The following is a 13,113-nucleotide window of genomic DNA, read 5'->3' as shown; positions in this document are numbered from 1 at the left end:
GGAGATCAGAAACCTAAAGACCAGAAGTCTTCAACAGGGCCCCAAACTACTACTAAGGAGGGTGGGTCCCAACAGTCCAAAAAGAAGAAAGAAGGTCAGAAGAAACCCTGGTGCAATCATTGTAAAAATACAACTCACTGGACTAGTGATTGCAAAAAGGGTGGAGCCCCCAACACTGTTGCCCCTAAGGCACCTGCTCCCAGTACTACTGTTAGCAGTGTTGGTCCCCAGACAAAGGGTGTAGTGGGAATCACTATGGGAACTGAAGGAGATTCTGACTTAGACAGAACCCTTACACAGGCAGTCTTGATCTGTGATGGGGACATTGATTTGTCCCTGACTGTGAGCCCCAGTAACCTGGGCAAGTACAGACAGACTCCTTTAATTAATGACAAAGTGGCTCAAGCCTACAGGGACACATGTGCCAGTGTCACTATGGTGACACCAGGCTTTGTGGACCCTGGACAGTACATACCAGGTGAGAACTACCTGGTGACCAATGCCAGCAATGCCACTACTTCACACAGTGTGGCAGTTGTTAACTTCTCATGGGGAGGGGTAACTGGCCTCAAAAGGGTTGTGGTTAGTGCAGACCTCCCAGTAGAATGTTTGTTGGGCAATGACCTAGAGAGTTCTCTATGGTCAGAAGTGGAGTACAGGACTCATGCAGAGATGTTAGGTATATCATCACATGTCCTTGCTGTGACCAGGTCACAGGCCAAAAAGTGCCTCACTGAACCACAGGTCTTGGATCCTGGAACAATGGACCAAGCACCTACCAAGAAGAAGAACAGGAGGGTCAAGGCTGTGCCTTCCCCCCTGCCTCAGAGTGATGATCAGCCTTCCCAGGAAGCTGATCTAGAGGACCCTGAAGGAACTGTCCCTGAAGAGCTTGAACCTGATCAGGTTGAGTTTCTGGGGACAGGGGGACCTTCAAGGGCTGACTTGAGGCAGGCTCAGTTATCCTGTCCCTCTCTTGAACCCCTCAGACAGCTGGCTGCTGCTGAGGCTGCTGGGAATGCTCAAGGTACCCATAAAGTGTATTGGGATGAAGGGCTCCTTTATTCAGAGGCTAGAGACCCCAAGCCTGGTGCAACCAGGAGGTTGGTTATACCTCTGCAATTTAGGGGCTTCCTTCTTACCTTGGCCCATGACATTCCTTTAGCAGGACACTTAGGCCAGAACAAGACTTGGGACAGGCTTGTCCCTCACTTTCACTGGCCCCATATGAATGAAGATACAAAGGAGTTTTGTCGCTCCTGTGTTACCTGCCAAGCCAGTGGCAAATCAGGTGGCACAACAAAGGCCCCCCTGATACCACTACCTGTGGTGGGGGTTCCCTTTGAAAGAGTGGGAATAGACATAGTGGGTCCCATGGATCCTCCCACTGCATCTGGGCACAGATTTATACTGGTGGTAGTGGATCATGCCACCAGGTATCCAGAGGCAATTCCCCTTAGGACCACTACAGCACCTGTTGTGGCCAGGGCCCTGCTGGGAGTATTCTCCAGAGTGGGGTTTCCTAAGGAGGTAGTATCTGACAGAGGTACCAACTTTATGTCAGGATACTTGACAGCTATGTGGAAGGAATGTGGTGTCAACTACAAGTTCACCACCCCTTATCACCCACAATGCAATGGGCTTGTTGAGAGATTCAACAAGACCCTAAAGGGTATGATCAAAGGATTACCTGAAAAGCTCAGGCGAAGATGGGATATCCTTCTACCCTGCCTTCTGTTTGCTTACAGAGAGGTCCCACAAAAAGGAGTTGGCTACAGCCCCTTTGAATTGTTGTTTGGGCACCCTGTGAGAGGCCCACTGTGTTTGGTGAAGGAAGGATGGGAGTTACCTCTCAAAAAGCCTAAACTAGACATAGTGGACTATGTACTTGGTCTCCGCTCCAGGATGGCTGAGTATATGGAGAAGGCATCTAAAAACCTTGAGGCAAGCCAGGCCTTACAGAAGGCTTGGCATGACCAAAAGGCTGTCTTGGTTGAGTATCAGCCAGGACAGAAGGTATGGGTGTTGGAGCCAGTGGCCCCAGCAGCACTCCAAGACAAATGGTCTGGACCCCATACAATCCTGGAAAAGAAGGGAGAGGTCACCTACTTGGTGGACCTAGGAACTCCCAGGAGTCCCCACAGGGTACTCCATGTTAACAGGCTTAAAGCATATGTTGACAGGGCAGACATGGGCTTGCTCATGGCTACAGATGAGGGACAGGAGGAAGAGAGTGACCCTCTCCCAGACCTGTTGTCTCAGAACCCTGAAGATGGCTCAGTTGAAGGAGTGACCCTTGGAGGCAACCTCACTGCCCATCAGCAGACTGAATGTAGACAGGTTCTACAATCATTTTCACATATGTTTTCCTTGATACCTAGTCAAACTGACTGGTGTACCCATGTTGTGGACACTGGTGACAGTCTGCCTGTAAAGAACAAACTTTACAGACAACCTGACCACGTCAGGGACTGTATAAAGGCTGAGGTACATAAAATGCTGGAATTAGGTGTCATTGAACCCTCAGAGAGCCCCTGGGCTAGCCCAGTGGTTCTGGTCCCCAAACCTCACACCAAAGATGGCAAGAGAGAGATGAGGTTCTGTGTGGACTACAGAGGACTCAATGCTGTCACCAGGACAGATGCACACCCTATTCCAAGGGCAGATGAGCTCATAGACAAACTAGCTTCTGCAAAGTTTTTGAGCACATTTGACTTGACAGCTGGCTATTGGCAAATCAGATTAGCTGAGGAGTCTAAGGCCAAAACAGCATTCTCAACCCCAGGTGGGCATTATCAGTTTGTGGTGATGCCCTTTGGTCTGAAGAATGCACCTGCCACCTTCCAAAGGCTGGTGAACCAAGTCCTTACTGGGTTGGATGACTTTTGCGCAGCATATCTTGATGACATTGCTGTCTTTAGTTCCACCTGGGAGGATCACCTGATCCACCTGAAGAAGGCTCTTGAGGCTCTGCAAAGGGCAGGCCTCACTATCAAGGCTACTAAGTGCCAGATAGGGCAGAGTAAGGTTGTGTATTTGGGCCACCTTGTAGGTGGGGGCCAAGTTCAACCACTGGAGAGTAAGATACAGTCCATCAAGGATTGGTCCCCTCCAACCACCCAGACTCAAGTTCGAGCTTTCTTGGGCTTGACTGGGTATTACAGGAAGTTTGTTAAGAACTATGGGTCCATTGTGACTCCTCTTAATGATCTGACATCCAAGAAGATGCCCAAAAAGGTTCAGTGGACAGTAAGCTGTCAAAAGGCATTTGATGACCTGAAGGAGGCCATGTGCTCTGCACCTATCCTGAAAAGTCCTGACTACTCCAAAGAGTTTATTGTCCAAACAGATGCTTCTGAGTTGGGTGTGGGAGCTGTGCTGTCACAACTTAATGTAGATGGTCAAGACCAACCCATTGCTTTTATTAGCAGAAGGTTGACCCCCAGAGAGAAGAATTGGTCAGCTATTGAGAGGGAGGCCTTTGCTGTGGTGTGGGCCCTGAAGAAGCTGAGGCCATACTTGTTTGGCACTCACTTCAAGATTCAGACCGACCATAAGCCCCTCTTGTGGCTAAATCAGATGAAGGGTGAAAACCCCAAACTGCTTAGGTGGTCCATTTCCCTACAGGGGATGGACTTTACAGTGGAGCACCGGCCAGGTACTGACCATGGGAATGCAGATGGTCTCTCCAGGTACTTCCACTTAGGACATGAAGACGAGACTGGTCAAGGCTAGTTTAATGTCCCAGCGTTTGGGGGGGGGTTGTGTAGGAGAGTAGGGTCTGCTATCCTATGGTCACCCCAAATTTTTGCTTTTTGCTTCACTGGTTTTTGACATATTGAGGCTGTGGGCCTGCCAATCAGACCCCCAGCCTGCTGTTCTCTCTACTAAATTAAAACTATGCACCCTAGGTGCATAACCAATTGGAAGTGGATCACCCTGTCAGCCCCTGTACCAGTGTACACTAGGTACCCAGGGCATTGGTGTACCCAAGGCCTGCCAGGGGCTGCAGCATGTATTGTGCCACCCCAGGCTTGGCCTAACAATCTGACACAACTGGCTGATCACTCAGCTGGGGTAAGTTGGTGTAATCACCTCTTACTTAGGTGTAGTATACCTATACCTAACCTTAAATGGGACACCTGGTAACCTATAAGTCACTCCTATGGCAGGCCTTAACAATCCTGAAGGCAGAGTGCTTGGTTCCATGTGAGATGGTGCTCTGGCATGAGCTGAGCCTGTCTGCAGTGGTCGGAACAACTTCCTTCTACTGTTTCCAGATATCGTCATACCATATACTCTTAAGTGCATTATGAACCTCGCGGTTAAATGCTATCTTTGGTTTGGCTTTATCAAAACATGTCGAGTAAGGTGTCATACGAATTGGAATACTAACCCCTCGCCAATTCTGGCGACGGGGTTAGCATTCCACCCTTCTAGAGGGACACGACATGTACAGTACCTGAAACCCGGGTAAAATCAGACATAGCCTCAGCTCCACAAAATGGATGCTGCCACCACAGACACAAGTCTGCCCTCCTGCTGCTGGGAGTCCTTCCAGCTTGGGAGGTGTGGACAAAGGGTTTCCTGCCAGGGGAGGTGCGTGCACCACCCCAGACAGGATTTTGTGTATTGGTCAGGTAGGGCTTGAAAGAAACCAGACATGCCTGTGGCTCACAAGGAGCCTCGGTGCATATGCCAGTTCAAACCGGTCCTGGGGCACACCAGTCCCGGGCCTGGGGCGAGCTGGACAAAGGATTGGGGGTGTAACCACCCCCCTTCCTGGTCCCACCCTTAGGGAGGGACCTAGCAGGTAGTCCGGCCCCTAGAATCCGCTTAAAGGTAGGAGCTGTGTCCTAAGACTTCAGACATCCTGGAATCAACTTGAAACTAAGAAGAAGACGGGAACTTCGACATTCTGCTGCACAGAAGACTGAAGAAAATCTCCCCTGTGGTCAGGGAGTGACCACCTTGCTAACGCAAGCACCATCCAGCGAATCACCGTCTGCTTTGCCGCCGCCTCCCGCCGGAGCCCGAGCCCAGAGACTGACAAGACCTGGACCTCCAGACCTCTCACCGCCCGATCCACAGTCCCTGCAAAGAGGAGACCCGTGGAGGCACCGAGACACGTGGAGCCAGCCATCTTGGAACGACTACGACAAGCTGACCAGTGCAACAACCGAGGCTCCCTCCAAGTTGTGCTTTGGGTCCTGAGAAGCCCAACCCTCGAGCAGCATCTGCACCAAAGGTGAGCCCTCCAGCATCTCCACGATCTGCGTGGGGCCCTTCTGCATTTTGCCACTCGACGCGCCTAACCGGTTGCTGGCCCGCTGGCTAGTGGCCATCTTGGCGACGAAATCTACGACAAACACCGCTGGTCTGGTTGCTCCAGACTGGCCCTTGCTCCCCTCCAAAGGAGCAATCCATCTGACCTTGCTGGTCAGAACCAACAGCTGATTTCCGAATCCTCCTGCAATTGCTTTTGCCAAGGCTTGTTTGCTTCGATCAAGTCGCCGACACCGCCGACAGCGAGAGCCTGCGTGGGACAGCTCGTGAGCCGACTCCTGGACGTCGTCGACCTTCAGGGACCACGTGGCTGCGGAGACAAGCTACCCCTCATCACCTGTTTGCACCCGACATCGCCTGGTACCCACCTGGTGCCACGCTGGTCACTGGCTAGTGACTGTGAACACTGTCCCCTCTGCTTACAGGTCTTCAACATCTCCGATCCACTCTTGGATCCACTGCATCTCTTCCCGACCGACCGCCTGCCGCATCTTTGTCCCAGGCTCAACGGAACAGATAGAAGAAACCCGACGCACTTTGAGGCCTATGCACCCGCTTCCTGTGGGTGAGGTAAAGCTGGTACTCCGGTGCCCATGTGTAGTAATACATCTCTAGTGCCTGTGTTCCAAATCTTAAGTTCCTAGGTCATCCGGAAGATTCCTTTTGCAGTAACTTTGTACTTTTTACGCACCCATTGAAACCTATGGGAGCCCGCGTGTGACTATTTGCTCTGCACACGCCACCCGTGGACCTCCTGGTCACTAACTGACGTTAGCTCCTTGTAGGCCCAGCGATTCTAGAGGCCCTAGGCCTTTTCCCTTTTCTGTTCGTGGTACTTATACCACTATTTTAGTATATGGTTTGAGTGGCCACCAGGGCCTACCCATATAAAGTGCAACTTCTGTGTATTCTGTGATAATCTTGTTTGACGATTTGTGCTCCTGTGCTCATAAAGAGACTAGGGGTAACTTTGATAAATAAATACATATATATTTGGAATATATATCTGTGTGGTGTCCTTTCATTGGTATAAAAGGGGGTTGCATTTGGTAAAACAGCTGGCTTAACACGCTTCACGAGTTTAGCCTCAAAGACTGCTTAGCCTACGCTACCACTAGGGCAGCTAGTCCGAAAAGGTTGACTTACAACCACACCATAAGGGTTGCTTGGCATGGTACAAGGTGGTCACTAGAACTAGTGAACAGCATATACCAGGCCAACTTCTCACAATAGGCCTCAAAGTGCGTCGGGTTTCTTCTATCTGTTCCGTTGAGCCTGGGACAAAGATGCTGCAGGCGGTCGGTCGGGAAGAGATGCAGTGGATCCAAGAGTGGATCGGAGATGTTGAAGACCTGTAAGCAGAGGGGACAGTGTTCACAGTCACTAGCCAGTGACCAGCGTGGCACCAGGTGGGTACCAGGCGATGTCGGGTGCAAACAGGTGATGAGGGGTAGCTTGTCTCCGCAGCCACGTGTTTAGCCTCAAAGACTGCTTAGCCTACGCTACCACTAGGGCAGCTAGTCCGAAAAGGTTGACTTACAACCACACCATAAGGGTTGCTTGGCATGGTACAAGGTGGTCACTAGAACTAGTGAACAGCATATACCAGGCCAACTTCTCACATTGGTGGCAGCGGTGGGATGTGTAGGAGAGTAGGGTCTGCTATCCTATGGTCACCCCAAATTTTTGCTTTTTGCTTCACTGGTTTTTGACATATTGAGGCTGTGGGCCTGCCAATCAGACCCCCAGCCTGCTGTTCTCTCTACTAAATTAAAACTATGCACCCTAGGTGCATAACCAATTGGAAGTGGATCACCCTGTCAGCCCCTGTACCAGTGTACACTAGGTACCCAGGGCATTGGTGTACCCAAGGCCTGCCAAGGGCTGCAGCATGTATTATGCCACCCCAGGCTTGGCCTAACGATTTGACACAACTGGCTGATCACTCAGCTGGGGTAAGTTGGTGTAATCACCTCTTACTTAGGTGTAGTATACCTATACCTAAACTTAAATGGGACACCTGGTAACCTATAAGTCACTCCTATGGCAGGCCTTAACAATCCTGAAGGCAGAGTGCTTGGTTCCATGTGAGATGGTGCTCTGGCATGAGCTGAGCCTGTCTGCAGTGGTCGGAACAACTTCCTTCTACTGTTTCCAGATATCGTCATACCATATACTCTTAAGTGCATTATGAACCTCGCGGTTAAATGCTATCTTTGGTTTGGCTTTATCAAAACATGTCGAGTAAGGTGTCATACGAATTGGAATACTAACCCCTCGCCAATTCTGGCGACGGGGTTAGCATTCCACCCTTCTAGAGGGACACGACATGTACAGTACCTGAAACCCGGGTAAAATCAGACATAGCCTCAGCTCCACAGAATGGATGCTGCCACCACAGACACAAGTCTGCCCTCCTGCTGCTGGGAGTCCTTCCAGCTTGGGAGGTGTGGACAAAGGGTTTCCTGCCAGGGGAGGTGCATGCACCACCCCAGACAGGATTTTGTGTATTGGTCAGGTAGGGCTTGAAAGAAACCAGACATGCCTGTGGCTCACAAGGAGCCTCGGTGCATATGCCAGTTCAAACCGGTCCTGGGGCACACCAGTCCCGGGCCTGGGGCGAGCTGGACAAAGGATTGGGGGTGTAACCACCCCCCTTCCTGGTCCCACCCATAGGGAGGGACCTAGCAGGTAGTCCGGCCCCTAGAATCCGAATAAAGGTAGGAGCTGTGTCCTAAGACTTCAGACATCCTGGAATCAACTTGAAACTAAGAAGAAGACGGGAACTTCGACGCTCTGCTACACAGAGGACTGAAGCCAATCTCCCCTGTGGTCAGGGAGTGACCACCTTGCTAACGCAAGCACCATCCAGCGAATCAACGTCTGCTTTGCCGCCGCCTCCCGCCGGAGCCCGAGCCCAGAGACTGACAAGACCTGGACCTCCAGACCTCTCACCGCCCGATCCACAGTCCCTGAAAAGAGGAGACCCGTGGAGGCACCGAGACACGTGGAGCCAGCCATCTTGGAACGACTACGACAAGCTGACCAGTGCAACAACCGAGGCTCCCTCCAAGTTGTGCTTTGGGTCCTGAGAAGCCCAACCCTCGAGCAGCATCTGCACCAAAGGTGAGCCCTCCAGCATCTCCACGATCTGCGTGGGGCCCTTCTGCATTTTGCCACTCGACGCGCCTAACCGGTTGCTGGCCCGCTGGCTAGTGGCCATCTTGGCGACGAAATCTACGACAAACACCGCTGGTCTGGTTGCTCCAGACTGGCCCTTGCTCCCCTCCAAAGGAGCAATCCCTCTGACCTTGCTGGTCAGAACCAACAGCTGATTTCCGAATCCTCCTGCAATTGCTTTTGCCAAGGCTTGTTTGCTTCGATCAAGTCGCCGACACCGCCGACAGCGAGAGCCTGCGTGGGACAGCTCGTGAGCCGACTCCTGGACGTCGTCGACCTTCAGGGACCACGTGGCTGCGGAGACAAGCTACCCCTCATCACCTGTTTGCACCCGACATCGCCTGGTACCCACCTGGTGCCACGCTGGTCACTGGCTAGTGACTGTGAACACTGTCCCCTCTGCTTACAGGTCTTCAACATCTCCGATCCACTCTTGGATCCACTGCATCTCTTCCCGACCGACCGCCTGCAGCATCTTTGTCCCAGGCTCAACGGAACAGATAGAAGAAACCCGACGCACTTTGAGGCCTATGCACCCGCTTCCTGTGGGTGAGGTAAAGCTGGTACTCCGGTGCCCATGTGTAGTAATACATCTCTAGTGCCTGTGTTCCAAATCTTAAGTTCCTAGGTCATCCGGAAGATTCCTTTTGCAGTAACTTTGTACTTTTTACGCACCCATTGAAACCTATGGGAGCACGCGTGTGACTATTTGCTCTGCACACGCCACCCGTGGACCTCCGGGTCACTAACTGACGTTAGCTCCTCGTAGGCCCAGCGATTCTAGAGGCCCTAGGCCTTTTCCCTTTTCTGTTCGTGGTACTTATACCACTATTTTAGTATATGGTTTGAGTGGCCACCAGGGCCTATCCATATAAAGTGCAACTTCTGTGTATTCTACTGTAATCTTGTTTGACGATTTGTGCTCCTGTGCTCATAAAGAGACTAGGGGTTACTTTGAGAAATAAATACATATATATTTTGAATATATATCTGTGTGGTGTCCTTTCATTGGTATAAAAGGGGGTTGCTATTGGTAAAACAGCTTGCTTAACACGCATCACGAGTTTAGCCTCAAAGACTGCTTAGCCTACGCTACCACTAGGGCAGCTAGTCCGAAAAGGTTGACTTACAACCACACCATAAGGGTTGCTTGGCATGGTACAAGGTGGTCACTAGAACTAGTGAACAGCATATACCAGGCCAACTTCTCACACATTATCACTCTAATGACCCTTGTAAGTCACCCAGTCTGTCCGCTTCTGGCAGCCCCTCCTCAGGCCGAGCCCCGCTGACTGGAGCCCTCATCTTTACAAAGCAGAAACCAGCGGCACCATTCACCCAGACTACGCAGGTGCCCGGATGCTGACTTCGGCTTCAATCCTGTTCTAGCAGTAGCCTTAGTGCCATGATCCCTAATGGGCCTCCAGGCCCCGGTGCCACTGCACATGCTGCAACGATGCAAGCTACGTCCACGTGCCCTGGAACTGTGGATTCGAGCTGTCCCGAGGGGCGGGTACAGGGTAAGACACCTGCAGGGCATAGATCGGGTGTGTCTCGATGGGATTGTTCCGCTCAAGACATTCCGCTTTAAGGGAAGTGATGGCGGAACCCCCCCCCCCCCCCCCCACACACCCCCAATCACTGCAAGATTGTCCACATTGAACTAGAAAAGAGAGCGGCACAGAAGAGGAGCTGCAGAAGAGCCGGAGAGAGGTCAACCTTCAGTGCATGGAAGTGCAAAGGGACAGCAGACTCACCACTGTGTGTAAGGGCATCACAAGGGCACGGGGAGAAGGGACACCAAATTCACTACTGTGTGTAAGGGCATCACAAGGGCACAACAGACACTGGATTCACCACAGTGTGGCAGGGCATCACAAGGGCACAGGGGAGAAGGGACACCAAACTCACCACTGTGTGTAAGGGCATCACAAGGCCACGGGGAGAAGGGACACCAAACTCACCACTGTGGCATCACAGGGGCACAGGGAGAAGGAACACTAAACTCACCTCTGTGTGTCAGGGCATCACAAGGGCACGAGGAAATGAGACACCAAACTCACCACTGTGGTGTGCAAGGGCATCACAAGGGCACAGGGAGAAGGAACACCACACTCACCACTGTGGCATCACAGGGGCACAGTGAGAAGGGACACCAAACTCACCATTGCATTTAAGTGATCACACGGCCTATCGAAGGCAGAATGTAGCAAAATCCTTCTGAGGCGACGTGGGTCCCCATATCGACGGGACCTGTGCCGGAAGGCTACGGGCAGCTGTGACCCATCTCCCGTTCTATGGGGTGACTTTTATTACACCCCTTGTCGTTAGGGGTTTTTGAGGCGGTGAAACAAATCACTGGGGTTCAGTTGCCAGAGACCCCACAATGCACCCTACTTGGGTGGATGCTGAATACACATGTGGTGGGGGAATAAAAGAATGGTGGAGGACGATAAATACACACTAATTAATGGCCAAACCCACTACCTAAATGGTGACCGGTCCAGGTGCCACAGTGGAAGGCTGGTACCACCAAGTGTGGTGTGTTCTGAGGATGGGAAACCTCACTCATCCAGTCAAGGGTGTGTATAAGTTATTTCCACCAGCATGGGCCCTGCTCCTGACATTATTTTGCAAAAGTCCACTGAGGGCTCAGATGCCAAGGTGCACTACGAGTGCTATTACTGTAACCTACTACATGAAGGAGAGTTGCAATTCAAGGAAGGGGCGGCTGAGCTTCGGTTGATTCATTCTGACCACCACAAAGGGGTCGATTTCTGAGAAGAACCATTTAAGTGGCTTGTCTCTGGTGAGGAGAAAGGGGATGATGGTGGTGGTGGAGGGGGGTGGAGAATGTTTCCCTTCATGTCTGCTAATTTGTAAATGTTACTGTTAAGTAAAGTCAATAAGATTATCAACCACAGCAACAAAAACCGAACGCTAGTGCCATGGGGTGTACACGCGCTCTATAAATGTTTATTAACATTACATAACCCTGCATGAATAAAACTAAGCAACATAGTCAAACAACACAAGTCTAACCCTGCAAGCCTCCATGCCATGCTTCACCATAGTATCCACCCAAACAATCCACTCTCACCCATCAACAGTATGCTACTCACTAACACAACCTCACCTGAAGCAAGTCCTGACCAGCACACCCATGGAGGTGAACTGATATGTGTAGTGACCGACAACACCTGCTGAAGGTCACTACCCCCTAAAACCTGGCCGAAACACGTGCAGAGCTACATAGGCACACTCAGCAGCAAACATCGGCATTTAGATCTTCTATAATCTCCTCATCCTCCCAATGAATCATTAATCTACTCTTACTCGCAGTGAAGTACACGTCCTAAGACAAACAAGTTCTACACAGTTAATTTCTAAAATTGTCTTAATCACATCACACAGGTTATGGTCATCCGCAAAGGCATCATTCCAATGAAAAGCGTCTCAGACTGAACACCTTTACCTACAATGCATCAAGGAATGCACGCCCTTCCTTCCAGTCAGACTGACTGATAGACCATCATATTGTAACCCCTCATTCTGAGGTGGACTCATTGACTCAGTAGCACATATTCTAAATTGCTGGCTCGTCATATTACTAGATTTGGTGTGACCAGTCAAACCCCTAAACACCAAGGCATAATCTCACAGTTAGAACAAGCAGGGAAATTATCAATAACCTCAGCAGCTCTCCATGCCACTGGAGTCAAGCTAGCCTCGCTGATGAGGGGTGATGCCCCGAAACCGGTCCCGGTATGCTTGTTTCTAGTCCAGGCAGGACCTGGCCGGGCAGTTGGGGATGGACTGTCCACATGGGGAGCAGGGTCAAGACTGATTTGCATATTGCTGGGTTTAAAATGGAATGGAATAATTTGTTTTCCATTCCAAAACTGGAAAGAATGATTCATCGGGAGCGGCCTTATAGTAATACCACAGCGCCCTCTCTTGCCCTGCAACAGAAGTGTCCAACACAGAGTTAAGGTATAACATCCGTGTCGGGTGGAGTAAGACTGCGGGATTTCCTGTTAATAATTACAGAATTGTGATACAACTACAGTTCACGAAACGGACAGCACTCAATATTTTTGTTACTCGTTGCATGTAAAACACACTTTTTTTTCAAAAAGGAAGATTAGTGCGGACACGTCACGTGTAAAGGCAGTACTAACTGATGCATTACGGCTTCTAAATACGCATAGCAATTTATGAGGAGCAGGTTTGTTCCGCTTGAATCCATGAGAGCTTGATCCGCATTTTGATTTAGAAATTAGCTTCTACTCCCATTTTTCAATGTTAAGTGAAAAAGCATATATCGTGACCCCGACGTGATTTGAACACGCAACCTTCTGATCTGGAGTCAGACGCGCTACCGTTGCGCCACGAGGCCAGCTGAGTTTCTACACCGAGATGGTTGAGAATGACTACTGTATCGTGTTCCTAAAAGTAAACATTAACAATCCTTTTAATAACACAAATTTGGTTTGAAAGTTAAATCGAACTACGATTTTGTATGTACTATATTTTCACGACACCCATATACTTGCTTGGCTGCTGGCGCTGCTAGTTCATAGTCCCGTCAAGTGCGACAAAGGCTGTGAAAAAAACAGTTCTCATATCACAATGTCTGACATTTGT

At 50.5% G+C, this 13,113-nt stretch overlaps 1 non-coding gene across 1 annotated transcript; it reads right to left on the bottom strand.

Moving 5' to 3' along the window:
* Nucleotides 1-12,793: 12,793 nt before the first annotated feature.
* Nucleotides 12,794-12,865, bottom strand: TRNAW-CCA (transfer RNA tryptophan (anticodon CCA)). The gene has a single exon. It is a non-coding gene; the product is annotated as a tRNA-Trp (tRNA).
* Nucleotides 12,866-13,113: the final 248 nt, after the last annotated feature.

The sequence above is a fragment of the Triturus cristatus genome, chromosome 12, assembly GCF_964204655.1.
Source record: "Triturus cristatus chromosome 12, aTriCri1.1, whole genome shotgun sequence".
NCBI lineage: Eukaryota > Metazoa > Chordata > Amphibia > Caudata > Salamandridae > Triturus > Triturus cristatus.
This window is presented reverse-complemented; position numbering and strand designations above follow the sequence as displayed.